Source organism: Phlebotomus papatasi, chromosome 1, assembly GCF_024763615.1.
Source record: "Phlebotomus papatasi isolate M1 chromosome 1, Ppap_2.1, whole genome shotgun sequence".
NCBI classification, from domain to species: Eukaryota; Metazoa; Arthropoda; class Insecta; order Diptera; family Psychodidae; genus Phlebotomus; species Phlebotomus papatasi.
The window spans coordinates 47748968-47762796 of NC_077222.1; the positions used below are offsets into that span (position 1 = coordinate 47748968).

Here is a 13829-nt window from a genome sequence, read left to right on the forward strand (position 1 = left end):
AAATTATTATATAGCGTTATATTGATTTTTTATTCCTCGCTAAGTCTTTCTTTAAGGAGAATTTTAAAATTATTAAATTTTCAGACAAATGTCATGCAATCATGATTTATCTTATGCCCTAGACACACTTACGACTTAAATCGAGAGACAATTTAGTGGAAAATGATGGAAATTAAGTCTAACCGTTATTTCGAATATAATTACGCTAAGCCCGGCTTCAGACTAGAGGTTTAGCCCATTTCCCGAATGTCTCAAAATCTTAAATTGCGAACTTCATTTATTTTATTTACTGCTTTTTGGGAGACTAATAGGTCATTATCCTGAATAATACAATCCTAAGTTAAATTTTTCCACAAAATCGTAATTGATTAAAAAAAATTAGAGTAGTTAAGCCATATAGCTAAACCTTAGGTCTGAAACCCGTATAAGCCGTCTCTCGGCTAATCCTCAAGTCTGTCATATTGTTTTCCAATATTGTTTTCGCTTAAGAAGAATTGAAGGACATACTTCACTTAACGGGATTTCCTTAAGCAAATTACTATTTAGGAAAAGGGTGATTTTTAATTAGGAAATTGCTTAAGGGGTCAATTCCCAATAAAATGTGTTATGTGCCATGGTAACATGTGTTATTATAACACTTAACACATGTTAAGCTCATAACACATCCGAGCAATTCCCAATAAATGATTTTGGAGAATTTTATGGTGTGTTATGATAACACATGGAGACTTGATGACTACGCCATCTAATGTAGAGCATTTCTCACAATCAGCGCCATCCATTGTACGTTTTGGCCTCTAACAGTCCCATTTGGAAATTATTTTTATGTTTATTTTTTTCCAAAATATGGTAAATTTTAATTAAAATAACTTTGTTTAGGAGATAAATACATTATTATTTGTCTCAAGATGCTTTATGTTGTACTGGAGATGAATTGGTGTACCATACATTTGCCCAATTATTAGAAAATCCGCAAGCAAAAAATATACATAGAGAACAGAAAAGCAATATTTGGAGTGTAAGAGAAAAATGTACAGATAAGCCTATATCAGCTTATTGTAGATGAGATTTTTAATATAAGCAAATTCGATTGACTGCTAATTTGATTTACAGCTGATGGGAGATATCATACAGTGATATTAGTATAAAATTTCTGAAACACTTTCAAATTTTGTATTTAAATTAAAAAAAATCTAGGATTTGAATGAATACTAACAAACATTTTCAAACAATAAGATGTAGAAAAAAATCTTAAATCAATAAATCTGCATATTTCACAAAAATATGAAATATTTTTGAAAAAAAAACAATATTAAGAATAATTTTTAAAGTCGCAAAATGAAACGGAACGATATATTGAAAAAATAGTTCCCTCCCTGGGGCTGGAAATTGGAAATTTTGAGGGTAAAAAATGTGACTTATTATTAAGTAATAGAAAAAAAAATATTGATCAATAATCGTCAGTCATAATAGTCCTTATTTATATTATTTCAACAGTTTTTTCCTTGAATCACTTCTTAACACATCATAAATGCTCCTCGAGAGGTTGTGTTACAGATAACACATGCCGTAGAACAAATTGATGTGTTATGGAGAATACCAATATTCCATAACACATGTTTGGAGACTTTTTTAACACGTCCGCCATTTTGATTTTAACATGTGTTATCGGGAATATCAATTTATGTGTTATCTCGAGATAACACACGATAACACATAACACATGTTATTGGGAATCAAGATGGATAAAAACAAATAACAAAGTAATAAGGTGGGCCAGATCGGGCTGGTGATGACGTAGATACTTTTTCGAGGTTATGTTAAAAATCATCTGTTCGTGACTCGCGCCAAAATCTCATGCGAATACTTTTCTATAAAATGTTGGGAATATTCATTCATTCATTCATTTTCAACCGCTTATCCCTATTGGGGTCGCGGGATGTTGGGAATATATCAAAATTATTAGTTTAATTGTTAACAGAAGTGACTATTATTATCAATTAAACTAATATTTGATGTTGTTTCTGTTTTTCTCATACTTTTTTGCCACAAAATTCCACTGGGCAAAAATTATTTCCACGAAACCCGGCAGACCATACATTGCATGAGCAAAACACAAATGTGTCAGAACTTTCAATACTAATGTATTTTCTTTGGAAAAAACCTAGAATAAGCAAAATGATACAGAATTCTATAAATCACGTAGAATACCAAATTGATATAAAATGTCGAGTTCAGATATTCTAAACAAAAAGCAAATTAAATTTTCTATAATTTCGTAAGACTTCTACAACGGTTCTAAGGACTCATAAATCCATTTCCCCATTAAGATTTCCACATTTTTTGTTTTGTGTTAAACTAAGAAAAAAAAACAAGAAAAATCTTAAAATTAGTTTTCATTGATTTTATTAACAAAAAGTTATTTTATCAAGTTATTCTTTTTCCAACACTTTCTAAAATTTTCCTCTAAAATTGACATCGCTACGTATGTATCAGGAATGAGTTTTTTTCAGAACTGTCAAGAGCAATTCAGAAAAGAAATTTAAGGTGGCATTTAAATTCTCAACTTATGGTTCTTTCAGTACAATTATACGACTATTTTGGATCTTATATGACTTAATTTTTATCCATTATTTTTACATTTACAAGTATTTTGTGATTTTAAATCAATTTTCATGCCCCGAAACCTATAAAATGTCATCACCTTATGAAATTTTGCCAACGAGGGGAATTCACTAAGGCAAAATTGGCATTTTCTCGCCTTTAGCGAGTTTTTTTTTGAATATTGAAATACTTGAGAGATAAATATTTACGATATTCGGAATTTTTAAGAATTAATTGCGTTATTCGCATAATTTCTATTCTGGATTAAAACGTGACCTTTTTTGATCATTGTAGTCTTCATTGTGGTAAAACCCATTCAATTGTTTATTCATGTATGATGTTGTACTCCTTATAAAATATTTGGCACTTTACCGCACTTTGGAATTATCTCCCAATATTCTGATTCTTTGTCTATTTTTTAAAATTTAAATCATAAAAATATTACCAAATAATTTTTTCACAAAGAGAAAGTTACGCTAGGGAAAATGCTCTCTGCAGTTCAGACTTTACCATCTTTTTCCGGGAAAATCGAAAATTAATCTTAATTTTTGCTACACAAAAAGAATCTGTAATTCAGATACACAGATTCTAATACACTCATTGGAACTATCATTTTAGTGAAACAAATTATAAAAAAAAATTTAATTTTTCTGAAGTGTTACTTTTTCTTTGGTAATAAAATTGTTGGAAAAACCATTTTATCGATATGGAAACTATAAAATCCGATGTAAAAAGAGAAATGTGGTGCTCCACGACCCCATACATTGAATTGGCCGGTAAGGCTAGCTTGCCTAGAATGCTGTGAATTTTTTTCTGTATAGTCTATAATTTTTCAAAAAACTTAATAAAATTGAAAATTGACTAAGAAGTGTACAATGAATGCAATTTTTAAACACACAGTAAAAACAAGATGAATTTTTCTAGTTGAATTCCCGACATTAAACCGATAATCGTAGTAATATTACAAGAAAAAGTTGAAATTTCAAACGATTATTGCTGTAAAATTCAACTTACACTTGAAAATTAAACTATCAGTTGAAAATTTAACTTTAGTTGAATATTCAACTAAAAGTTGAAATTTTCATCTGATTATTGTGGCAATTTTAAACCTTGAGTTGAGGTTTTCAACGATTATCGTTGTAAAATTCAACTTTACTTGAATTTTCAACCAATTATCGTTGTAATGAACATGTGGCGGCGTTAGAAGTTCCTGAAAGTGTCATTGTGCAAACAAGTGCAAGAAGCTGCAGGCAATTTCAACATTTTTGATTGTTTTACGGTAAGTTTTTGATCATTTTACTAAACCCAGGGATACAGGAAGTCAGATAGATTTCCTGGATTGTGAGAAATTCACGAAATTTCTATGAAACGTTGGAATACATTCGACATCAATCAGCTCCACACATGGAAATCTGAATCTGACTGTTTGAGCTCCCAAATAAACAAATCCAGCCAAAAGAAAATTTTAATGCTCCAAACGTATCTCCCTTAATCCTCAAAATGGGCTTAGGGAGCAAAATAAGCGAAAAAAAATTCTTTTTGCCCATTAGAGTAAAACAGGGGCTCAAAGCATTCAAGCTTTGCGAAATGCTCGAACTTGTGTCTTAGATTCTGTATCTGTACTCCTAAAATAATTTTTCATAATTTAGCATAATTTCATACAAAATTTTTAGTAATTAAATTTATTCTGAAAAGTTTTCTCAGGTTTATCCATTTCACATAGTATTTCCTTACCGTAATTTTTTACTGGTTGAACTCAAAGGTAACATATAAATTTAGTTTTATTCAACTTGAAATCAAAATTCACATACCATTCTTTCCTACACATTTTGGATATGTCTGAATGGCTAAAGCTATTACTAATAAAATTAAATCTTTCACCAAATTTAATGTTTTGCTAACAAAATTTGTTCTTTACTGTTTTTAGATTTTTTTTCCATTTTTTTAATTAATTCAATCTGCAGTAAGTCGATAAGGGAAAGTGCCCATGCCTTGCGCGGTCCCAAGCATGGGGACCTGCAATATATTAAGAAAAAAACACAGGTCACTTTCCCCTTGTTTTTAAAATGTGGTTGCGATGAGTCACATTTATTCAGAAACATAGGAAAAATTTAGTCATTATGAAGCTTTGACTGTGCAACGCCTGGGAATTTTCCCCTATGTATCAAACCATGTAAAAAGAAAATATTAACGGATAAGTTTCTATTTCATGAGTCGAGAATTCCGCAAATGTAGGACGATTTTTCATCCATTTTTTATGATTTTTATATAGAATAGGGATTTCTTTTAAAATCATTTTAATCTGATTATTCACAGGCGCTGACAGATATTAAAAATATAAAACCTCCGGAGGGAGTGCCATCCATACAAATATTATAGGTAAGTTTGCAGAATCAAAATTTTACAAACATTAGAGATATGAGTATTGTCGTTTTGTGAATTAATTTAAATTTGTGTATAATGTTTCCTTGGTATTAAAATCGTTTTGAGGCATAAGTAACCTCACTTAGGTTTAATCACGAAATTTTGCTTTATATAAGAATCGTAAAAGCATTAGCCGTACTCACTATGGCGTTGTTATCTCGTAATCTCCGTAATCTGTTATCTTGTTATAATTTTTCATATATAAAAGCCGTACTCACTATGGCGTTGTTATCTCGTAATCTCCGTAATCTGTTATCTTGTTATAATTTTTCATTTATAAAATACATTACGAGAACATAACGAGATAACGAGATAACGATATTACAAGATAACAGCGCCATAGTGAGTACGGCTAAAATACATTACGAGAACATAACGAGGTAACGAGATAACGATATTACAAGATAACAGCGCCGTAGTGAGTACGGCTATTATAGTAGTATGGCACTGTAATTTTAAAAATTTCACGTAAAATTCCAAACACAGACATAAATTATGCTAACAATCTGCTAATATTAAGGGGTTAGGTGGGTCAAAAAGAATAGAAAATACCATATTTTCTCTATGAAAATTTTTATTAAAATTTAAGTTGTTAAGCATATAAAATTACAACATTTAAACAATAGCCGTACTCACTATGGCGTTGTTATCTCGTAATCTTCGTAATCTGTTATCTATTTTATAATTTTTTATTTATAAAATATATTACGAGAACATAACGAGATAACGAGATAACGATATTACAAGATAACAGCGCCATAGTGAGTACGGCTAATATTTTCTGGAATTTTAAATTAAAAATCTTTAAAATTCAGCTGTTGGGACCAGATTTCTGGATACTTATTTAAAAAAAAACATGCTTTTCCGTGGAAAATATTTCTCAGAGTGTATTTATCAGAAATCAAAAAGATAAATATTTCCTATTAGCTGACGAGTAAACTCGTACTTGAATGGTAGATTTTTTAAAATAAAATTTGTATTCGTAGAATTTTAGAAAAAAAATACAATTTTTGTCGTATTTTATACCACGTTTTGTCTTGTAAAATAAGTTGTGATCAAGATGAAAAATACTACCGTTCAAGTACGAGCTTAACTCATCAGCTAACAGGAAATATTTAGTTTTCTTTTTATTTCTGATGAATATACTCTGAGAAATCTTGTCCAAGGAAAAGCATGTTTTTTCAAAATAAGTCTCCGAAAATCAGGTCCCAATAGGTGAATTTTAAAGATTTTTAATTGGAAATTTCAGAAAATATAGATAAAATGTTATACGTTTTTATGCTTATGAGCTCGAATCATTTTTCTGTTTATTATGTTGAAGAAAGACGTCAAAGAATAATATGCTGTTTTTTCCTAGAATGCGAGACCCACGTAAGCCCTTAAAATAAAATAGTTATTTTAAGACTTAACCCTTTAACGACGAGACACTTTTTACGGACTGAAAATCAACAATAAAAATTAAACTGAGAAACATAATCAATGATAAGTTTTACATCTAACCTTGGAAAGTCTAACAGAGTCTGATTCGGTGTATATTGTGATTCTATTAAAGATAGGGACAAAAATCGCCCAAAAATTTAAGTAATTTTTCAGACAATACCAATGAATAATATTTTTCGCTTTAATGAAAATATTATGTATGAGTATTGTAGTTTTTATTGCCAAAAGAGTTTTGCTTAAAAAAAATTTTAAGTCTAAAAAATAAATAAAATCAATTATGAATTTGAGAATTTAAAAATTCGTCATTTTTAAGCTTAAATATTTACTACATAACAATTAGCTAGAAACTTGCAAAAAATATTCTAGATTCCTTCAACCTTCTACTTTACAATTATATACAGACATAAGGAAAAAATAATTTTAGGTATAGTTAGCAAATATTATTTTCTTTATGGTACACCGGTGTTCTAATCGTCCTTAAAGGGTTAACTATGTATAATGCTTGAAACATCACTACATAATTTTTCCCATATCTTACTTTTTTATTTACAATTTTTATTCTTTTTTAGACAAGGACATTCCTGAATACGTTATATTTGTATAGACAACGGGCCACTAATCCATACAAAATGCTTGTAAGGAGCGTTTTCAGTGGATATTTACATCGTTCATCATCTTCAATTATTATTATGTTCCCAAAGAAGAAAATAATAAAAAAAAAATATTTGAATTTATTCAAATTTGTTTTATTTATAATTTATATTAAAGAAACAAACCAAAATGAAATTCAACTCAAAAAAAATTCAGCCAAAAGAAAATTCAACGATAAAAAATCAACTCAATCAATTCAACTAAGCGAAATTAAACGGAAAAAAATTTCAGCCCGTTAAATTCAACTTTAGAAATATTAAACTAAAAATTTTCAACTTAAAAAAAATTCAGCGGGTTAAATTCAACTAGAGATATTCAGCGAAAACTACTACGATAATCGATTTACTCCCATTACACGCGATAATCGTAGTAATTATTTTTTACTGTGCATATTAGCTGCAAAATAAGATTAAATTTAAAATTTAACAATGGAAAATCTATTTAAGGAAATGATTGAGTTTAATGGCATATATGGACGATATTTTATCCTAGGCAATTTTAATATCATACCTAATGTGGTCATATTAGTAAAAAGATGTTTTTTTTTAAATCAAAATGTATCATATTATACTTATTTGAAGTTCATTAGCCGAGGAACAATAAATATATTTTCACTTATAAAGAAAATTAATTAATCTTTGCAACATTATTCGATTCTTATTTTTCTATTACAAATGTTTGACAAATTTGAGTTGTCGACACTGTACCAGTCGGGTAAAAGTATCTACGTCACTGGCGGTTCGATCTGGCCCACCTTATACTTGAAACATCTTGATTGGGAATTGACCTCTAAGTAAACATTAGTTTTCGCCGTTTGAGAAAAAGTTTCACCAAATTTTTGAGAAAATCTGATTGATTTAAACTTTGCATATTAGTATTATTTTTTGGAGACTCTAGCAAAGTTCGGGTATTTAAATTCAAATTGAGAACTTAATCAAAAGACGTGATTCTTAATTTGAACGTCCAATCAGAAAGTAATAAATTGTAGCCTCCAAATTTTGCGGTACATAATGAGTAAATACGATTTCTTGTACCTTCAACAGAGCTTACACGCTGAGTAAATTTCTAGAAAATTTCTATATAGAGATTCATATTTCTATAACTAGAAAAATTGTATGGAATCGACCTTCTAGAACTTATAACTTTGAACTTATGAGTGGGACAATTTACCAAAGCATATTTCACTTCAATGTATCTTTTCTTTCAATTCTTTGTTTTTCTCAAAAGATGAAATGCTATTCAATGCGATTCAACGCACAATAATATGGTACTTTAAGCGTTTGCGCAAGGAATTTCACTAACGCATTTCCATTGTAATTTCTGTAAGCAGAATGCTAATCTCTTTTATTTTGACCATAGACAAAAAACCAGCAGTAAAATAAGACATAAAACAATTATTTTTGATTTAAAATTTCTTCATAAAGTCTTTAAAAACCATCCAATACATCAGACTGTCAGATGAACGATTTGTTCAAATTGTGATTATCAATCAACCATTGAATTCAGTAAATTGCCTTTTAAATAACATTAATTGTAGATAATTACACCTCTTAAGACATTAGAGGCACGAGACTTATTTTTGTACATGCTTCCTATTCAAGCTATCTACATTTAGGCGATTTCTTCTCAAGTTCAATAAGCTCTCCTGTATCAATGAACTTTGAGAATTTGTGGCAATAAGCTCTTTATTGCTTCTACAAGTGCTCTAAGTAAATCATAGATAAAGATTTAGCAAATATGTCTATTAAGAACATTCAATAGAACGTCTGTAATTCACACACCCATTTATTGTAAACAAATTTTACAATATTGTGGCTAAATTTCGTAAGAAATACTTCGGGGGAATACATTAAAGTTGGAGAAAATCGGTGATATATTCTTTGCAGAGAAAACCACTTCATTCAATAAATCATAGCCGAATTTGTTCTAGTTTTTTTCTCCGCTAAATTGGTATGAATGGATCTGAGAAACGTTGTATATGTGAAGAAATTTGGGGAAGGGGATTATGGAAATTACATACACTGGAATTGTGGCAATATGGCTTATGTTCGAATAAATTTAATTTATGATCAATGATTCTCTGTAGCACGCACTACTTTTGCCCTGATACATTTTGACTGGAAATTAATTTTCTCAGAGTAATACCACTTGCACACAAATGGATTATATTTATATCAGCTAATATGTAAGTGACAAATATGTTAATTTGATATAATTTATTTTATCTATATTTGCTTTCTTGTTCTTCGTTTAATTTGAACACGCTTGGAAATAAACTACGGTATAAAGTTTTTTTTTAAGTTATGAAGTAGGAAGATGATACACTTCTAACACTTTTTGGAGAATTTTCATGAATAAATTTTATGATAGACTGAAACAGAAAAGTTCATAAATTCAGAGCACGGTGGGTTGATTTAAGATTTATAAAATGTTACACGGTTATTGAAATACAGGGTGCGTCAATCAGACGACGGAAACTCTTTCTATTTTTTTTTAGATTATTGAAGACTTTGTATATATATATATTTTTTATATACTAGTACTACTGTTTTATAGTATCAATTTGTCCGGAATACTGCCAACATAAAAGGCTTAACAAATTTACAACTTTTTTCTAACGGAGGTCTTACATGGTATATTTGATAAAGTCGAGTCCCCTGGTTAAGAATATCGTCTTGATTTTGCTCAAAAACGTCACAATTAAATGTCAAAAAGCGTGGGTCTGTTGGAAATGTAATGACTAATGAGTTATGTTTCAACTTTGCTAATTACACAAAAACTTTGTAAAATCACCCCTTAGGGGTGCAAAATTGGAGTTTCTCTAAAAATTGCCAAAAGAAAATAAGAAAAGAATAAAAAATAAACTAAACAAAATATTGAGGATCAATCTACACCAGATAATAGCACAACTTAGGATTAGGACTACAATTTCGACCATTACAGTACAATTTTCTTCCCAGTTTTTGTCATTTTCCAAAAATACAATATCTCAATCTTAGAGTAAATTTCCTGAAGATTTCTGGGAAAATATATATTTTATTAACCCATTCAGTCAATGTACCAGAAATACTTGAGATAGAATGTTCATATTTTGGGATTAGTTTCCTACAGATAAGTAGATGAATTTTTGAAAAGAAAAATTTTTTATCTCATATGGGGGCGCGGGGAGCCTCTGTCAAACACACGTCTTAACGGTCACTGAATTTGAATTCTGTGCATTAATTCATTACAAACTCTATTGCTTTAGATAGAGTGACTATCCAAGAACACCAATTGGGAACTAGAATTCAAATCAGGAAAGAGGAAAGAGGCCAATTTTAACAAATTCGACGAGATGTCGTATTTTCCGTCCGCCATTTTGAGCAAAAATTTTGCATGACCTTCCGCGAAGCAAGAAAATAATAACAAAATGTATTTTCATCTCTGTCGGACTATTTTTCTCAAGTAATTGATTAACTAACGTTACTAAAAATGCATTCCCGACAGCAATTCGGATAAAAATTGCCCAGAAATAAATCATCAAAAATCACTCAATTTGCGTATGATATATAATACAATGGTAAGGAATGGGTTAATTTATATATGCAAAACATACATTGATATTGAGAATTTTCTTTAAGTCAACCTTCATTAAGAAGTACCCAGTTCTCCTTTAAGTATACAATTTTCGATTCCATCATCTGTATTATGTTCGTAAATATTACGAAAATGTAGTATCAGTTCAGTGTTACTAAGGTACTCAATAATAATGCAAAATATGGAAAGTCAGAAAGGAGAGTCTTCTGAATTGACATACATTTTCGCAAAACCCAAGTTGCAATAAATTAAAATGAGAGGACTTATCATTTTTTTTTAACTTCGTAAGACTTCTCCAATATATTGAACTTCAAAAAAAAAAATAATAATGCAATCTATATATCGAAAGAATCACAACAAAAATACACTTAAATTATGGACCATCAAAGTAACTTAAAAATAATTTTTGGGAGCTTAACCAATTGACATTGAAAAACATTTAGAAGAAATAAATTGATGGACGAAATGTTCGCGTAGATCACCTACTAGACAGTCTGTAAATCATAGCCAAAAAAAAACAAAACAAAGATTTAAAAAAATGATAACTTTTCGATACTATCGAATCGATGGTATCGATAAGTCTATATCTGTTAGATTTAATGAATGACCAATTTCAAACATTTATTGGATCATTCATTGTACCATACTTTAAATTTAAAGAATAAGACTGTAGATAAATTTTTATATGAGTCACAAAAAGTGCAGCTATCAGTTCCAATTTTCAGAACCGAAGTATAATCATGACAGAATTTTAGATGCAACTTGTACTTGAAGACTTCAGAGATCGTGATGGAACTTTAATCATAGCTTGGTATATTTTGAGCATAATGTTAATAAAACATAGTCTTTTTATTGTGGGGGATGGGGAGAATATGAAAAAAATTTGTGGAAAAATATTTACCATGAGAGTCAATGAGAGAGATATGGTGTATAATTAAATACGTGGCTCTCATACTAAAAAGGAGGTGAAAGAAAAGCCTTTTATTTTGGGCATTTATCACTAAACAATCTTATGTACTTAAGTCAACGAAATCATTTTGTGTTTGTTTTAATTTTAATAGAAAATTTCTCCATAAATTCAAGAGTGTCTTAAACTGTCTTCAATGGCTTCGTTTTTGACCATTGTATGAGCATGTTCAGTGAGTCATAAAGAACAAACAAGACAATCATTACAATATATAAATGTATATCGCTTTGATGATGCTCCAATGAAGTTGAATGATCATCATGAAACGCGGTGGCGGTGGGATCATATAATTCTTAAGAGTTCTTACTTTTTTTTACACATTCACTTTTTGTTGTGTTATTTACTTAACATGTGGATTGATTTTATTTTTATACACCCAAACTATAAGGAAGAAGCTGAAAAGACGAAAAAAAAAGTAGTTTGAGATGCATGGTAAATTGTGACTCGATAAAATCTTACTGCCCACGGTTCCATCAACAACACTACGATGTTATATATGTTTCTTTAACATGTACCTTTTGTCAGTTATGTCGTGATTTTTAGGGCGATATTATGAAATCACATGACTGTGATTTATTGATATGAATATTAGCACTTGATTGACAAATTAAGTTGATTGAAATCTTCATCGTTGTACGGGTGAAATATTTCACAAATTATCACTATTGAAAGTGAATACTCTATGACACATGTAATTGTTGAATATATACAATTTCTTTTAACGATGCCATAGAGAAATCGTTGACTGCATCTCCGTACACCAAACTCAATGTGTTTGATAAGGTCAACTAGATTGTAACTCATCGTAATTCACGATGAAAAATTCATTTCACTAATATATCCTATAGACTTATTTTTTACATTTTGTTTTTTAGAATATGTGGCGGTTAAATGCGCGTGACTTGAAAGATAGATTTTATTATGATTAAAATGTGAGTACTGACAAAAGCATTTCAGCAATGATTTTGGTAAAGCCATTCAATTTTTTGGAATTTTTTATTATTTGGATTACTTGAAAATTTCAATAGAATGATTCAGATGCGTGCATAAAGTTCATTATTTAACAATGTAAAGTAATATACAAAGATGAAAATTTTAGTATTAAAATGTGATACGAGACATCCATTTAATATTTTAATGTGAGAATAGCAATAAATTTTGGCATTTCACTATTTGAATATATATATAGTCAAATGATTGCGTCATATTTCCATGTAGAAGAGATTCGATTAGCATTTTGTCGCAAAGTCACACTCTTCTTTCAAGAGACTCCAATAGGTTTTGCACGAAGAATGTTTGATTTGTTTTTTATCGTTTTCTCCACCATCAACTAAAGTGTTCACATATTTATACTGAAGAGAGAAGAATGTTCGCATATTACACAGGGAGACAGCATTTAATTTGGGATATTAGTGCGTTAGTATTTTTAGCATTTTTTCCTCCTGTGTGTTAGTCCGACAGGGTGGAACAGAAGAAGTGTTTCATACGTTTCATAATTATAATATTAAAGAGTTCATTATAATAAATATGATGACGTATGTCACAGATAAATCTAATAGAAATTCTTCCAAGAAAGTATTCTATGCTCTATTTTTCTAACAAAGATATGGTTGTCAATCCTATTTCCTGATAAATTAAGCACAGAGAAGCCCATGATTTAAATTTAAAGGGGATTTGAACTCTAGATATTTACATCATGTGGTCTGCCACTTGTCCCTTTGCGTGTGAAATTTGTAGGCTGTACCCTAAGTTACTTTTAGCACCTTCAATTCATCAAATAAATCTTTAGTTTTCTTGTTAAATTAAAAGGTATTAAAAGTTAAAGCCACAATTGTTTAAATGAGTAAAGTCATATGCTAAATATTTTCCTTAATGTCACATCATTTTCCAAATTTTTAAAATACTTAACTTTTGCAAATATTTAATCAGAGAATCTTTAGAAACTATTCTTTAGAATTACATGTTTTTCTTACTTTTTAATAAAGAATATTATAACTTTAAATTAAAATTGTAGAAATTTTTGCATTTAATAGTTTCTGGGACATTTATATTGAATCTCACTGTATGGATGTTGATATCCATGAGGACACGATTCTTTTTTGCTTTTTGAAAAAAACGATAAAAAGAAGTGTAAAAAACCAACATTCTTAATGTTTGTGGCACATTC

At 29.6% G+C, this 13829-nt stretch overlaps 1 protein-coding gene across 5 annotated transcripts in view; it reads left to right on the forward strand.

The window, feature by feature from the left end:
* LOC129799484 (rhotekin-like) overlaps nucleotides 1–13829 on the forward strand; it is a 68387-nt gene that overhangs the window by 25994 nt on the left and 28564 nt on the right. The gene's annotated exons all lie outside the window — the stretch shown is intronic.